This window comes from Diceros bicornis (assembly GCF_020826845.1).
Source record: "Diceros bicornis minor isolate mBicDic1 chromosome 3 unlocalized genomic scaffold, mDicBic1.mat.cur SUPER_3_unloc_1, whole genome shotgun sequence".
In the NCBI taxonomy this organism is placed as follows: Eukaryota; Metazoa; Chordata; class Mammalia; order Perissodactyla; family Rhinocerotidae; genus Diceros; species Diceros bicornis.
The window spans coordinates 2,749,683-2,761,897 of record NW_026690897.1 but is presented as its reverse complement, the minus strand read 5'-3'; the positions used below and the strand labels follow the sequence as shown (position 1 = coordinate 2,761,897).

Below are 12,215 nucleotides of genomic sequence, written 5' to 3'. Positions count from 1 at the left end.
TGATCCAGTCATCAGTCGAGGGACACTTAGGTTGCTTCCACTTCTTGGCTATGGTGAATAATGCTGCAGTGAACATAGGGGTGCATAAGGCCCTTGGGATTGTTGAGTTCAGGTTCGTTGGATAGATTGCCAGTAGTGGGATAGCTGGATCATAGGGCATCTCTATTTTTAATTCTTTGAGGAATCTCCATACCGTTCTCCATAGAGGCTGCACCAGTTTGCATTCCCACCAGCTGTGTATGAGGGTTCCTGTTTCTCCACATCCTCTCCAGTGTTTGTTGTTTTTTGGCTTGGTGATTATAGCCATTCTAACGGGCGTGAGGTGATATCTTAGTGTTGTTTTCTCTCTTTTGTTTTTGATTCAAGTAATTTGAATCTTCTCTCTTTTTCTTGGTCAGACTAGACAGAGGTTTGTCAATTGTGTTGATCTCTTCAAAGAACCAGCGTTTTCTGATTTCCCTTTAGATTTCTTCTTCGACTCATTGGTTATTCATGAATGTGTTGTGTAATTCCCACATATTGATGAATTTGCCAAATTTATTCCTACTATTGATTTCTAATTTTATTTTATTATGGTTGGAGAACATACTTGGTATTATTTTTATGCTTTTAAATTTATTGGGGTTTGTTCTATAGCCCAACATTTGATCTGTTCTGGAGAATGTTCCCTATGTACTTGAGAATGTATCTTCTGTTGTTGGATGGAGTGCTCTGTAGAAGTCTGTTAGATCTGGTTGGTTTGTAGTGTTATTCAAGTCGTCTATTTCCGTGTTGATCTTCTGTCTAATTGTTCTATACATTATTGAAAGTGGGGTATTGAAGTCTTCAACTATTGTTGAATTGTCTGTTTTCATTTCTATTAAAAGTTTCATGTATTTCAATGCTCCATTAATAGATGCATATGTTTTTAATTGTTATGTCTTGAACTATTGACCATTTCATCATTATAAAATGTCACTATCTCTAGTACTGATCTGCTCCCTATCAGTAGTTCTGCTTCTTCCTGAATCTCACAGGGATGGGATCACACACTATGTAACAACTTTTTGAGCTTTACCTTCTTTACTTAGCAGATTGTATTTGATATTCATCCATTTCGTCTCACATATAAAATGCTTATTCCTTTTCATTACTGAATAATATTCCATTGGATGGATGTGCCACCTATTTACTAGCTCAAGAACATTTATATCTACAGTTTGTCTGTTTGGGTTGTTTCCAGTTTTTGGAAATTGTGAATAAGTCTGCTATAAACATCAACATACAGATTTTTGTGTGAACGTAACATTTTGATTCTCTTTGACATATATCCAAGAATAAGATTACTGGATCAGAAAGATTACATGGTCAACATTTCTTTAACTTTACAAGCAACTCTCAAAATGTTTTCCATTATGGCTGAAACATTCTACTTTCCCAGCAGGAGTGTACGAGCATTCTGGTTGCTCTGCATCCTTGCCAGTACTTGATATTGTTGCTAATTTTTTAAGCCATTCTGAAAGGTGTACACCTGTATCTCTTTGTGGTTTTAATTTGAATTTCTCTGATGACTGATGATGTTGAGCATTTTTTCCTGTACTTTCATTCCATTTGTGTATCATTTTTGCTAAGTGCCTCTTCAAATCTTTTGCCAGTTTTTTACGAGGTTGTTTGTTCTGTTATTCAGATTGAAGAGTTCTTCATATACACCGAATAAAAAGCCTTCACAGATGTGTGTTGCAGAAATGGTTTCTCCAAGTTTTTGACTTGTTTTCCTTCTCTCAACAGTGTCTTTTGAAGAGAAGAAGTTCTTAGTTTTGATAAAGTTTAACTAAACAAAATTTGTTATGGGTGTGCTTTTGGTTTCATACCTGAGAAATCTTTGCCTAATCCAAGGTCATGAATATTTTCTCCTAGAAGATTTATAGTTTTAGATTTTACACTTACTGCTTTGATTCACTTTGAGTTAATTTTTGTATGTGGTGTGAGACATGGGTCCAAGGATTTTGGGGTTTTGTTTTGTTTTGAGTTATATATTATGGTGGATATTTTTGCATATGAATATTCAATTTTTCCAGTGCCTCTTTTTTAAAATACCATTCTTTCTCCATTAAGTTATTTTAGCAACTTTGTCAAATACCAATTGCTCATACGTGTGTGGTTCTGTTTCTGGATTCTCTCTTCTGTTCCACTGATCTGTGTGTTTATTCGTTCACCAGCACACTATTGATTATCGTAATGTTATAATATGTCTGGAAAGCAGGTAGTTTAAGGCCTTCAACTTTGTTCTTCTTTTTCAAAATTGTTTTGGCTATTCTAATTACTTTGCCTACTCAAATAAATTGTAGAATCAACTTCATAGTTTCTACCAAAAATATGCTGGAATTGTAATTGGTATAGATCAACTTAAGGAAAATTAGTATTTAAAATACTGAGTCTTCCAATCCACGAACACTGTATATTTCTGCTGGGGTCTGAATGCTTATGTCCTCCCAAAATTCACATGTTGAAATCCTAACCCCTAAGGTTGAGAGTGTTAGAAGGTGGGGCCTCTGGGAGGTGCTTGTGTCATGTGGGTCGAGCCCTCATGAACAAGATTAGTGCCTTTATAACAAAAGAGGCTCCAGAGAGAGCCCTTGTCCCCTCCACCGTGTGAGGACACAGCAAGAAGGCACCAGCTATGAACCAGGAAGCGGGCTGTCACCAGAATGTGACCATGCTGGCGCCTTGATCTTGGACTCTCAGCCTCCAGAACTGTGGGAAATAAATGTCTGTTGTTTATAAGCTATCCAGTCTGTGGGTTTTTTTATAGCAGCCCAAATAGACTAAGACCGTTTCCCTGCTTATTGAAGTTTTCTTTTACTTCTTCCATCAGTGTTTTGTAGTTTTCAGCAGAGAGATTCTACAGGCATATTATAGGATTTATTCCTAAATATGTTATGATTTTTGTTGCTATTGTAAGTTGCACTTTAAAAATGTCAATTTCTGGGGGCCAGCCTGTTGGCGCAGTTGTTAAGTTCTCATACTTCACTTCCACGGCCCTGGGTTCTCGGGTTCAGATCCTGGGCGTGGATCTACACACTGCTCATCAAGCCATGCTGTGGCAGCATCCCATACAAAGTAGAAGAAGATTGGCACAGGTGTGAGCTCAGGGACCATCTTCCTCAAGCAAAAGAAAAAACATGTCGATTTCCAATCATTTATTGCCACTGTATAGAAATACAAATGAGTTTTGTATGTTGACTTTGTATCCTATGACCTTGTTACACTCATTTATGAATTCCAGTAGCCTTTTTTTTTTGTTATATTCTTAAGGATTTTTTATGTAGACAGTCATGTCATCTGTGAAAAAAGACAGTTTTACTCCTTCCTTTCCAATCTGTATGCCTTTTATTTGATTTTCTTGCTATTTCACACCAACTAAGAATCCAGTGTGGTGTTGACTGGGGACAATGAGAGCGGATGTCTCTGCCTTGATCCTGACTTACAGGGGAAGCCTTTAGTCTCACTGTCTGTGATGACTGCAGGTTCTCAGGGACGCCTTGTATCAAGTTAGAGAAGTTCCCTCTACTTCTACTTTCCTGGACTTTTATAAATGGATGTAGAATTTCTTCAAATGCATTTTCTGCATGTCACATGATTTTCTTCTTTACTCCGGTGATGTGGTGGATTACATTGTTTTATTTTTTGTCCTCTTGGCTATTTTTTTTTTTCAGTCATTTCTCCAGGGTTCACAATCTCCATCTCTAACTTTTCCTGTTCCACTTACAATGAACATTTTAGTACTTCAGGTAAAATATGGAAATAGTGCAGCCATATTGGGCCACCCCGCCCATCCTTTATGCTGTAGTAACTGTATGTACTGCATCTACATATCTTATGAACCTCAGAAGAAAATATTATCATTTTTTAAAGACTTTATTTTTTTAGAGCAGTTTTTGTTTCCCAACAAAATTGAGTGTTTGGTACATATATGCCCTGCTCCCATATGCACAGCCCCCCACTATCAGCTTTGCCCATCGGATGGTGTATTTGTTACAGATGACGAACCTGCACTGACATGTCATCATCACCCAAAGTCCACAGTTTACACCAGGTTCATTCTCGCTGTTGTGCATTCTGTGGGTTTGGACAGATGTCTGATGACATGTATCCACCATTACTGTGTCATACAGAATAGTTTCACTGCCCTAAAATCCCTCTATGCTCACCTATTCATCCTTCTGCCCTCCCCATAATATTACAGTTTTTACTGTAAGTTGTGTGTATTATACAAAAGTTAGAAGGAGAAAGCAGAAAAAAATGAGTAGCCTTTGACATTTACCTAGATATTTACCATTTCTGAAGCTACTTATTCCATTCTGAGGATCTGAGATTCCTTTTCTGGTATAATTTCCCTTCTCCTAAAGAATTTCCTTTAGCATCTTCTGTTGTAGAGATTTGCTGGCAATAATTTCTCTTAGTTTCTCTAAATCTGAAAATGCTGTCTTTCAACAGTGATTTTCGAAGGATATTTTTGCTGGATATACGATTCTGCATTGACAGGTCTTTTTTTCTCTCTCTCTCAACACTTTAAATCTCTTTTCTCATTCTCTTCTGGTCCCCATAGTTTCTGATGAGAAGTCAGCTATTAATCAAATCATTATTCTCCTCTGTGTGAAGTGTCATTTTTCTCTGTTGCTTCCAACATTTGCTTTTCGGCCTTGGTATCCAGCTGCTTGATCTGATGTGTCTCTATGTGGGACTGTCTTCATTCTGCTTGGTGTTAGTTGAGCATCATATTTGCAAATGTCTATCTTCCATCACTTGGATAATTCCAGCCACTATTTCTTCAAGTATTTTTGTCTGCACATTCTCTCTCTCCATTCCTTCTTTGAAGCCGACCACATGTATATTAAAGTTTGATCTTACCTAAAAGTGACTGAGGCTCTGTTATTTTTCCACCCTTTTTTCTATTTTCCATGTTAATTTCTATTGCTCTACTTAAATTCCATGTAAAGAATTTGTTATTTCTAATATTGTATTTTTCAATTCTAAAATTTTCTTTTTTAAATTTTTCTGCTGAGATTTCCTACTCTTTCATTTGCTACAAGCATGTTTGTTTACCTTCATGGAGGATAGTTATGACAATCACTTTAAAATCTTTGTTTAATACTTATGCTTTCAGCCAAGATGAAATAACAGGGAACTAATTTACCCTTCTTCCCACAACAACTGAAAATTTTGGGGAACATATATGAAACAGTAGTTTTCACACAGTGGGTCTCAGGCAGCAGAGTTCAGTGACCCCTGAGAGACCTGGAACTGACAAGGTGGGCCCTGTGATGGCCCTGCTGCCTGGAGAGAGAATTCCAGGCTCTAGCACAGGGAAGGAGAACCCAGGTGGACCCCTGAGCTCTCCCTGAGTTGAAGAGATGGCACTGGGCGTCCTGGGAGGCTGAGGTGACTAGAGCACATACAGAAGACCACCCAAGAAGTGAGAACTGCAGCAAGAGAGAACTTCACAGATTCTCTGTGGGCCCACTGCATCTTCCACTGAGTAATGACCAGTGCACCCATGTGAGGAAACTACCCAACACTACAGAATCAAACACCAAAAAATTAGAGGAAATAATTCTTGGAGCTCACACAGACAGGAATGGTTTGGGTTCAACCAGTCCACACATGGCTTAGGAAAGCCCCATAACTGGCAGGAGATTGTGTCTAGTATTCAGAGTGGCCTCAGTTCTGGAACACAGTCAGCCCTGGACTAAAGGTGACTCAGATCCCACCTGACAAAGCTTAGAATCAGCCTGAATGTTTCCAGTTGTTTCAAAGTAACACAACTCTGTCCTAGGAAACAGCTCAAGAATATTTTTAGGAGTACAAACTATCCAGGTTCCAACAAGGAAAAATACACAATGTCTACCAGCCAACCAAAAATTACCTGGTATGCAAAAAAGCAGAAAAACACATCGTGTAATGAGGAGACAAATCACTCAATTGATACTGACCACAAATAGCACAGAGGACGTAATTCATAGACAAAGATGGGATGTTATTACTGTCATCATATTCCACATGTTCAAGAAGTTAGAGACAAGACTGACAATGTAGGGGGTCGGGGGTGGGTGAAATAGGTGAGGGGATAAGAGGTACAAACTTCCAGTCATAAAATGAATAAGTCATGGGGATGGGATTACATCGTGGGGAACAAAGTCAACAATATTGTCATAACTTTGTATGGTGACAGATGGAACTAGATTTATCATGGTGATCACTTTATAATGTATATAAATGTCAAATCACTATGCGGTGCACCTGAAACTATCATAATATTGTATGTCAATACTTCAGTAAAAAAAAGAAAAGGCTGATGATGTTAAGTAGAAATATGGAAGATAGGAAAAAGACCCAAAAACTTTTAGAGATGAAATGTCTGTAATTAAACATCTGTAATGAAAACTTACTAGATGAGATTAAGAGCAAATCCGTCAAAAGATTAATGAACTTGAAGACATACCATAGAAACCATTCAAAATAAAATACAGAGAGAAAATAGACCAAAGAAAATGAACAGAAAGTTAACTGCAGGACAACTTCAAATGGCCTCAAATATATGTAATCAGAGTCCCAGAAAGAGAAAGAGAAGAAAACAGAAAAAACAATTTGAGGAAATAATGACTGAAAATTTTCCATATTTTATTAAAAAAAAAAACTATAAACCCACATATCCAAGATACTTAATGAACCCCAAGTCTAAGACGTATGAAGAAGACACATCATAATTAAATTGCTTAAATAGGGTGATAACAAGATAATCATGAAATCAGACAGGAGATAGAAAGACCTGCTGAGTGCAGAGGAACAAAGGTTAGAATGAAGGCAGATCTCTCACTGGAACTCAGGCCAGAGCAGAGTGAAGCAAGGTCTTCAGAGTATTGAGAAAAAAAGCTGCTAATTTATGATTCTATGCCTGGCAGCAAAGGGTACAAATAAGATAGAATATCAACTTTCTCAGACACACAAGAGCTGAGATAATTCACGGTCACCAGCGGATCAGCGCTGAGAGATGCTGAAGGAAAATGACACAATATGGAAACCTTATGTGAAGAAAGGGATAGAGAGCACTTTCTGTGGGGTATGTAACATGTCGAATAAAACGTGTGACAACATGGACACGGAGGCTGCAGTGGGGGTGGGAGAGTACTGTTGTGAGGTTGTTCAGGCGTCATGAAGTGGTCTGATATTATTTGAAGATAAACTGTGAAAAGTTAAAGATGTGTACTGTAAACCCTAAGGCATGCACACTCACGCACACACACAGCAAAACTCATCCAGAATAAGCCAAAAAAGATGATTAAATGGAATCATAAAAAATACTTAAATTATCCAAAAAAAAGCAGTCTAAGAGGAAAAAGCAAACAAAAAACAGATTGGTCAACTAAGAAACAAATCACAGGATAGATTCAAATCTAACTATTATCAGCAGTAACATTAGATGACAGTGGTCTAAAAACCCCATTTAAAAGGCATAATTTGTCAGATTGAATAGGAAAGCAAACTCAACTACATGCTGCCTACCCGAAACCCACTTTAAATATAAAAACACAAATAAATTAAAAATAAAGAGATTGGAAAAACATGCCATGCTAACACTAGTTGAAAGAAAGCTGGAGAAGCTATACTAATACTAGATAAAGCAGATTTCAGGCACAGTGAATATGACCGGGAATAAAGGAGGTCGTTGTGAAATACAAAAGGGTCCATTATCAAGAAGACATAATACAGACTGTTTATGCACCTAATAACCGAGCTTTATGGCACGTGAAGAAAAATCCTTATCTGCCAATTCCAACACCTGGGTCATCTTGGGATCTATCTCAGTTGATCCTCTTTTCTCTTAATAATGTGTCCCATTTACTTGATTTTTGGATGTTGGGTGATTTTGCACTGTGTCCTGGACATTATGAATGTGGTGTGGTGGAAATTCTGGATTCTGCTATTTTCCACCAATGACTGTCTCTTGGTTCAGCAGGTAGTGATCTCAGCTGGTCTTGAACCGCAAACTGGCTCCTGGCTGCAGCTCCAGCCTCAGTTCAGATCTTCTGTTGTTAGCGAGTGGCTTGCGCATGCGTGGTTCAGTCCATCAGAAAGGTGAGGGCAGAGTCTGAAGTTTCCCCTGCACATTTCTTCCCCTCCTGCAATCCCCCTCCCTCTTCAGTGACCATGTCCGGGACTAGGTGCCTGGAGAAACTCAAAGGTGGGTTTGGAAGCAATTAACTGTTATTCCAAGCTGTTTCTTTTCCTTTTGTAGGTTAAGGAGATGTAACCACCAGCCATCCTGAAACTGACCAAATGAGGCACTCAAGGGAGATGTAACCACCAGCCATCCTGAAACTGACCAAGCCTCACCACAAGAGCTATGCCCATGACCTTTGCTTTATTTTTGATGCAAAGATCTCTCCAGTAGGAGCTTAGGCCTCATTATGTGGAAGCATGTTCTCCAACTGAGCCTGTGCAAGTGAATACCCCCACCTCTCCCTTTTGAATATTATTCCCCAACTGAAATAAAAGTTCCTGCTTCCCTTAGTTCTGGGACGCCATGACTTTGGAAATGATTCCTCACGGCCTCCTATTTGCTGCAAATACAGTTTACTTTGTGAGACAACTTCCATTGGTATAGTCTTATTTAACTCACCAGGAGGCCAGCCCACTTGGTTCGGTAATAAGCCCACTTGGTTTGGTAACAACCACAGCCCCCCAGTTTCATTTTTCTTGTTCTTGGGCTGTGAAGACTGTGGTTTTCCCAGAGCCACTGCCTCCCATGCCCTGCTCTGACTGCACATGGCCCCAGACTGGAAGCCACAGGAATTCACTTCAAACTACTCCCCCGGAATCTGTCTGCTGCTGTTCACTCCCCAGTGCCATCAAGCGGCTCCTGGTTGCGTTATGTACAGATTTTCTAGTTGTTCTCTGTGGGGGAGGCAGTGTGGCGTGATCTTACAAAATCATTACAGGAAGCAGAACCAGTAATTACCCGTCCACTTTTAGAACTGCCTTGTGCACGAACCTCACATCCTTTGAGTCACATTTGGAAAAAGTGTACTTTTCATCTGTTTCAAAGGTCGAGATAGCTTCACTGCAGGGGACTTGAATAAGATTACCTTCTTCCAGAGGACATGAGTGCAGTGTAGTGAACGGAACCCCTGAATAGCCACGGGTGCACTAGACGAGGGTTGGGGCCGGCTACCACAGGAGGGAGGAGGAGAGGACAGCTGGAGCCTATTCTGTTTTCAGAGTCCCTGTCTCAGCACAGCTGTCTGCTCCTGCCCAGAAGCCACCTCCCCTCCTTCTTTCTATGTCCTTAGGGAAAAATAAAGCCAACCTCCTTTTCTCCCCCCTCATCCCCACCAACCTGCCAGTCGTTCAGTGTCAGCCTGACACCATGCCCACCAGTCATTCAGTGTCAGCCTGACACATGCCCACTGGTCAGAGTGGGCCCAGGATCCAAGGACACACCACTGAGCAGTCTGGTCTCTGCCTCACAGCTCAGCAGAGATAGTCATGCTAACAGACGCCAGGTGAGAGGCAGATGGGTGAGGGTCAGGACAGAGGAGGTTACACCTGAGGGAAGTTGGGGGGCCCCCTTGTGCCACGGAAGGAGGGTGGTCCTCACTCTGCATGCAGCAGGAGCTGGGGCACCGAGGAGTGTTGTGCTAGGAGCGTTGTGATCCGACTGCGTTTCACTCAGCATTAACAAGCTCCCATCCAGCCTCCGCCCCTGGCACGCCCAGTGCGTCTCCAGAGAGGGGCAGACGGGAGCCAGAAGGATCCCGGCGGCAGTATTTCCCCACCAAGTGCAGGGGAAAGGGCTGTGGTCCCGGGTTTGGAGCTGAGAGGAGGTGGAGAGCTCCAGCACGGGAGGGCGGGGTGAGCAGGGAACTGACGGGGAGCCCAGCCAGGGGCATTGCCAGGACAGGAAAGCGGGTGCAGGTCGGTCCTGGGGGCTCAGTGTTCAGGTGATGGTCTAAGGGCTGGAGCTCTCCCCTGCACACTCATTTCCTGTGGATGGGGCGGCAGGGCCCCAGAACCCGGACACACTGTTGTTAAGACAGTAAATCTTGTAACGGCAGCCACCGTGCATCGAGCACACGCTCCTGCCGTGCTTCACCTGCACCACCTCCCCTTCTGACCACCTCCCGGAAGTGACCTGTAGACCCCATGGGGGTGTCTGATGGTCCTGGTGAGCTGACAGGGTGACGCGGTGGGAGGAAATGAGGGGGATGCTGCTGGCTCTGCCGGCCACGCCACAGCCGGGACTCAGGGCCAGGACACGAGCTTCGTGGGGGTGCTTGCCCCCCATACAGACGCGACGCTGTGACTGGAGCCGCTCAAGAACTTGGTCCGGCCGTGTGGCTCCTGAGTGGGGAGCAGCCAGGCTGGCCACACGCGGGCGCTCCTGGAACATGCGTGCGGAGCCTCTGCTCCAACTGTCTGCATCCTGGTCCCCTCAGGAGCAGCTATGGGACCCAAGCGCTCTCTTCTTCTTGACGGTTGACTGCACTTGTCTGAAGCTGGCGGACACAGTCAAGGCGGTGGGAAACGCTGGGCATCGTGAGGGGGACTGGGCCCACCCTCAGAATGAGCACGTGTGTGTGTTGTGTGCCACTGCTGGCTTAGGCATGCTTATAAGTGACATACGTGTGCGCACATGCACACACACACACACGCACGCACACTCACAGCTCCCTTTCACCAGAAGTGTTCCCGAGGGAACGCCAGCCCAGCCCTGGCCTGTGTCCAGGTCTCTGTCACACCCCTGCAGCTGGAAGGCGTGAGCTGAGACAAGGAGAGAGAAGAGGACACCAGGAGAGGAGAAACTGCCTGTTCCAGGAGGTGTCAAGGAGAACAGCGCCCCATCTCTGAGGCAGAAGCTGGGGCCTTCTCGGGTCCCCTGAGGGCTTGGCCAAGTCACTTTCTACAGAGGACTTGGGGTCCCCACAGCCTGTCCAGGGCCCCTTCCCTGGCTCTACTGAGAAAATACAGACCACTCTGGACAGCACCCACGAGGGCCACGGTGAGACCTGTCTGCGGGGCAGCGGCCTGGAGCAAGCCCTGTTCAGAGGGGCCGGGAGATGTCACCAGGCTGTTAGGGGGGTGGTCTGGGAGGCTCAGAGCAGGATGTCAGAGGCGGTCCATGCCTTGCTGACTGTGTGACTCACGGGGTGCTGGAAAAAAACGGAACTAACCAGAATGCTGAAGCAGCTCTCTCCTGGCCTGAACAGACTCCTCTGTGCTTCTCCCACCCAGAGGAAGAGGCCAGGAGTGTCCCCATAGCTTCATTCACCTGCCCACACCTGCTGGCCAGGACTCAGGGAAGAAGCCAGGCCTGCTGGTGCCCTGGGCACTGGGTTCCGTACAGGACACGGACTCACACCTGACAGACAGACGCAGCCCCACCCCCTGCCCCTCTGCCCCCTCACCCCTGACCCCTCTGCACCCCTGACCCCTCTGCACCCCTGACCCCCGACCCCTGCTCCCCTTGGGCCGGGCTCCAGCAGCACCACAGCAGCTGATGCCTGGCTAGAGTTTCAAGCTGTGGCTTTGACTCATCGCATCTCTGCTCCTTGACTCATCGCCCTGTGACCCGCTCGGAAACCACCCTCTGGTCCTGGGTTGGCTCTCATCCCCGCCTTCTCCCTGGAGTCTCACCCTAAGAGCCCAGATGTCTCTGCCCATCTTTCCTTTAAACATTTTTTGAGCAGAGCAGGGCTGATCTTAAAAACATAAATCATGTCTGTTTTGGCCAAATGCAGTGATTTCTCCCAGATTGAGAAATAAATCTGTTTATTAAAAATAATTCTGTTGCAACGAAGCAGGACTGGGGCAGATCTGAGCCGTGATCAGCGTGAGCCGCAGAGAGCAGAACGTACAGCCTTCGCCCCTAAATGTCAGGCCCAGATTATGGGGCTGAGAAAACACAAAAGATAAGAATGGACGAGGAGAATGGGATTTGGACAAGGATGTTCCTGCAGATGCCTGTGGAGACAGGAGGGAGGAGGGAGGACCAGGGCCTGGGACAGATGCCCTTCCAGGTCCCGTTGGAGAACCGCCAATCCTGCAAGGCCGGCCTGCGTCAGGGCCACACCGGACACCAGGGGCCCCAGGGATGCTCTCGCTGTGGTGACTTGACAGCAGGAACATCAGAGGGAGGTACAAACTTCATGAGCACTGTCCAGGGATCCTCACTCCAG

At 44.2% G+C, this 12,215-nt stretch overlaps 1 long non-coding RNA gene across 1 annotated transcript; it reads left to right on the top strand.

Annotated features, from left to right (window-relative positions):
• The first annotated feature begins 7,988 nt into the window (after nt 1–7,988).
• LOC131402021 (uncharacterized) lies at nt 7,989–8,630 on the top strand. Its single transcript, XR_009218189.1, has 2 exons — nt 7,989–8,115; nt 8,276–8,630. It is a non-coding gene; the product is annotated as an uncharacterized LOC131402021 (long non-coding RNA).
• Nucleotides 8,631–12,215: the final 3,585 nt, after the last annotated feature.